The 5,150-nt window shown below is 44.5% G+C and overlaps 2 pseudogenes; both read right to left on the reverse strand.

Moving 5' to 3' along the window:
• Window positions 1-235: 235 nt before the first annotated feature.
• On the reverse strand, window positions 236-1,899 carry LOC101562391 (annotated as a pseudogene).
• A 628-nt stretch (window positions 1,900-2,527) lies between these two features.
• On the reverse strand, window positions 2,528-3,172 carry LOC101562792 (annotated as a pseudogene).
• Window positions 3,173-5,150: the final 1,978 nt, after the last annotated feature.

The raw sequence follows: 5,150 nt of genomic DNA on the forward strand, positions 1-5,150 counted from the left end.
CTGTGGAGACTTGTAAAGTAAAAAGTGTTTTTAAGTTTCATTTTTATTTTACAAAAATTGACATGATTCAAACCAACATGATTAATTTCTATCCATCTGATAACTGAGCTAATTATATAAAATATGTAAAAAATTCTAGATTCATAATTATCAGATATGCTAATAGCCATATAGCTAGTTTAAACTTGATTAAAAAATAATTTTGTTTCCTTAAAAACAACTTGGTTCATTTAGCAATCTCATATCGGACATCTGCTATCCTGAAGTAGCAAAGAAGTCATAAATAAAAGCTGCGCCGTCTACACTTTGGGCTTCTTGTTCGGTGGGTCCTGAAGGCTGAACTTCGGAATCTCACCAGAAGCAGCATATGGAATTCTCTTTGAAGATACCTTTTTGCCAATGGTCTCAATCTGGAAGCCAATGGTCTGCAGCTCACTATGCAGCCCGTCCAGGACGTGGCGCCCGTCGAAGATGAAGGCTGGCTTGAGCATCTTTTTATGAATGCGTTCGTAGTCCAGCTCCTTAAACATGTCCCACTCGGTGCAAATGACAACAGCATGGGCCCCATCACATGCCCCGTAGGGATCCTTGGAGATGGTCACAAGTCGGGACACTTGGTCATCCTGTGAAACCCCTGGATGGGAAAGATCCACCACTATTTGTTCCCTGGGCACTTTAGGGTCATATATATGGAGGTGTGCACCTTCATCCATCAGATATTTGCTAATGTAGATACTGGAGGATTCTCTGGTGTCGCCTGTGTCCTTTTTGAATGCAAAGCCCAGAATAGCAATCTTCTTGTCAGCGACCCTGTTGAACAGGCCATCAATGATCCGGGACGCAAACCTCCTCCTCTGATAGTCATTCATGTCTATGACCTGCTGCCAGTAACGAGCTACTTCAGGCAAATTCAGAGCCTCACAGAGATAAACCAAATTCAGAACATCTTTTTGGAAGCAGCTCCCACCAACACCAAGCCTGGCTTTCAGGAACTTATTTCCGATTCCCCGATCCGTTCCAACGGCTGTTGCTACCTCTTCCACATCCGCTCGGGTCGCTTCACACAGGGCGCTTATGGAGTTAATACTGCTGATTCTCTGGGCGAGAAAAGCATTTGCTGCCCGTGTGGAGAGCTCCGACGACCAGGTATTGGTGGTGAGGACCTTCGCCCTGGGCCCCCAGTGCTCGTGCACGGCGCCCCGGGCGCGCCGCCTGCTGGCCCTCCGGGGTCTCGCCGCCCCGATGAGCACGCGGCCCGGCTCTCCGGGACCTTGATGGCCGTTCCCTCGGCCAGGAACTCGGGGTTGGACAGCACCTGCAAATTCAAGTCGGGTTTTGTGTTCGCATCGAATATACGACGAATACTTTCTGCCGCCCGCACCGGAACGGTGCTCTTCTCAGTCACGATTTTGTACCCGTTGGAGTTCTTTACGATGCGTCTGGCGCACGCTTCGATATGCTTGAGCTCAGCGGCCCGGCCTTTGCCCACGCCGTAGGTCTTGGTCGGTGTGTTCACAGAAATACTTACCAGGTCCGCTTCTTTGATGGCATCATCAATATTGGTAGAAAAAAACAGATTTTTTCCTCGACAGGATTCTACTACTTCTTTTAGTCCTGGCTCATAAATAGGAAGGGTAGGAGAATTCCACGCATTGATTCTTAACTCATTGACATCGACAACCGTCACCTTGATTTCCGGGCACATCTGAGCAATGACACTGCAGGTGGGTCCCCCCACGTAGCCCGCACCGATGCAACAGATCTTCTTAATTTCAAACACGACTGCAGGCCACGGCCACGGCCGCATCCACGCCCCGCGCAGCTGCCGCTCCGCTCCCGAACGTTTGCACCACTCCTTGCTCTGCACCGCACACGCCTCCCTCCTGCCGCCAAAGGAGCGCCGAGCCGAGTCCCGGGCCCGCGCCCGTATTTAAAGGCGTGCGCCCGCGAAGGCAGAGGCTTCATTCCCCCGCAGCCAGGCCCTCCCGGACTTTGCCGCGGCCGCTTTCCCGCCGCTCCACCTCCTGCAGCGCAGGCCCCTCTTCATTTTATATAACGTATTGATTTCTTTTTTTTTTTTTTTTTAACACTGTGAATACTGTTATGTATTTTGACTGACAAACACACAAATGCACACAAGTATTAAAAACAAAAGCTGGGACCACCAACATTGTCAAAAAAAGGTCCATATTCATCACAACGTGCATCAGATGTCTTCCTGGTATGTCTATAATCTCCTTGCTTTTAGAGCATTCAGTCACTTACCATGATAGAAAATGGCTCATTCAATGCTATAGTGTCAAGTCAGGCTAAAAAAAAAATTACATACAGCATTAGGATCGTTGCAAAAACAGTGGAAATTCATTTCACTTGACACTTACTTTTTAAACGACACATCAAAGACAAAAACCAAAAAATGCTGAAATACAATTCTTTGCTGGCTCTGGACTGGTAGTGATCTTCCTGGTCAGCGTCTGGGAGCGCGGGGGTCACAGGCCCAGGCCACCACACCTTCCACGGACAGCTTTCACCCGCTTTCTGACTGCATTGTGGTGAGATCCTTCTCCAGCTGCAGAGCAGTTTCCTTGAGGGCTGGATCCGCTGCCCAGTTGACTTTACTCCCTAAAATGAGGTTCGAGAATACATGCTGAACATTAACAGTAGTAATGTCCATCTCCGTCTGTAGGCTTCACTGCATGGTCTTTATTTTGTCCGAATTTTCCATACTGTCCAACTCCTCCTTCCGTTTTTTCTTCTCAGCTTGTATTTCTAAAAGTTTATTTTCTGAAGCGTGTCTTAGTTGTAATCTCTTCTTCCTCACATCGAGTAGTTTTTCTTCTAATTCCCAAGATTCCTTCTGTAATCTCATTATTGCTTTATTTAGCTTCAATACTTCTTTCATAGTAGCCATGAGTACACTTAAAAAAAAATTAAAAAAAAAAACCTCTTCAATTTCATTTTCCAGGTCTTCAACTTTAGCTTCCATTTGTTGTTCTTGTATGATCTGTTCTAGAGTTTTTTCTTCATTTGCATCAATCATCAATTTATATTCTAAGAGTTGTTGTTTTGTCTCTGCTCTCAGCCTCAGCAGCAGCGACAGGCGGTCCTCGCCGCGCGCCTCCCGGGCACGGGCCCCTCCAGAGTCTGCAGCTGCCTCCGCCTGAGCCTCCATCACGGCTGGGCGGCGCCAAGGGATAACTCAGGTCGGCCCTCTTTTTTTCGTTGTTATTTATTTGGTACATGGTCTCACTACACAGCTCAGACTCATGGTGATCCTCCTGTTGTCAGCCTCCCCACTGCTGGGATTACAGGCATGTGTCACTAGGCCTGGTCTAACATTGATTTCTATATATCAAGTAATAATGAGTTCTCTGGTGATGCAAAACAATTTTGGTTAAGGTGCTAAACTGATTTTATTGTTTTGGGTCATAGAAGATTACAGGAGAAACTTAGGACATAATGTTCTACCATATCTTAAATTTGACCTTCACAAAGAGAATGAAGGCAAACCGCAGTTCATATTTTTTTAACAAAATTGAAAAAGAAGATATGCCTTTGCTTTCCAGAATAGCAGGAAATTTTATAAAACAGATACAAGAAGTCAAGCAGGACAGGAACCTCGTATTTTATTACATTAACCAGCACAGAGTGAAATTCTGCTCAAATATCAAAGGTAAAACAAGACACGCATGGCTGACCTCTGCAGACGCTTGGCTGCTGAGGGCACTGAGGGCTACGAAAGATCGCTCTGTGCACACGGCCATGAAATGCTAAGGAAGCACATTTCTAGCAGGAGAGCTCATGTATGTACATGCCAATATCAGTGTAGCAACCCTATTTTTCAGAACAGAGAATTTTTCTTATATTTTTATGGCTATATTTCTATCACAGAAATATAATTTGTTATGCTTTGCAGACTGGGATGGTTGAGATAGTTTATCATGACAAAATTAATTTCATTTAAGTTGCCGCATCCATCTGAACCACCGGAATACATTGGCAGCCGCGATGTCAGAAACAAACATGACAAGGAGAAGGGGTGGGAGGGTGGTGGCCATCTGAATGAAGCTCGAGAAGAGAAATAACCTCAAATGGAATTTCCTGTTGAATTTAGCAGCGGTTGACTGCTTCTGCTTGTGCATTGTTTATGTGAAACTCGAGCTAAATAAACCAGTCCATGACCTGCTTTATCTGCCAAGTGGATTGACCATTTACTCCTTCTGCCTCAAAGGCTTGTCATTTCAGCTTAACCTCGTGCATGGTGCATCTCTTTCTCTGAAGCAGCCACGAGGCAGTGCTCGCCAACTCTGCCCGTTAGTTACACTTTCCCCTAAGAGGGCTCTTTGCTAGATTTCACTTTTATCAACCAGCATTTCGCAGCATCTATTTGATATCTCCGTCTTTCAAGTCACCTTTACAAAATTGTATGTTTTGTTATCACTCATTTTTTCTTAACTACACTACTGAGAAAATTATATGGTCAAGGAATTGACTTCTATTTTTGGGAAATGACTTTATCCCATAAACTTCAACAATCTTCATAAATGGGTTTGACCATTAAGTACAAAAAGCGAGTTTGTTGTCTTTTATCTCAAATAGTTTACATGCTGCTATCGCACATTGAGGAAGCAAGATCTGCTCAGTTGGATGCACAACTCTCATATGAGATATAAGTCCCTGATGTAAAATATAAGCAATGGGGCTGGGGTGATAGCGTGGTGGTCTAACCACTTACGCGGCAAGTGCAAGGACCCAAGTTCAATTCCTGGCACTACACACAGTTCCGGCCCTGCTCAGAGCTGGACATCAAAACCGGGCATGGTGGCACAGTATTGTAATCCCAGTACTAGGGAGGCTGAGACAGGAGGATCACCACGAGTCCGAAGTGTGTAGCAAGACCCTGCACCAAATAAATAAATAAATAAATAAAATATTAAAAAATAAAATATAAGCAAGGAACCATACTCTCATTGATGTCTTAAAACGTGTGAAAAATCACCTGGTTCTTGATTATATTTCACTACATATAGATTCAAAAAATATTTTATGAAGGACAAGATTGATTTTGTAAATAGAAGAGGAAAAACATGTGACATCACAGAATTTAAATGTCACTTTCATATAGCTCTCATTTTCAAAACTTCCAATCC

The sequence above is a fragment of the Octodon degus genome, unplaced genomic scaffold, assembly GCF_000260255.1.
Source record: "Octodon degus isolate 3935 unplaced genomic scaffold, OctDeg1.0 scaffold00143, whole genome shotgun sequence".
Classification (NCBI taxonomy): Eukaryota; Metazoa; Chordata; class Mammalia; order Rodentia; family Octodontidae; genus Octodon; species Octodon degus.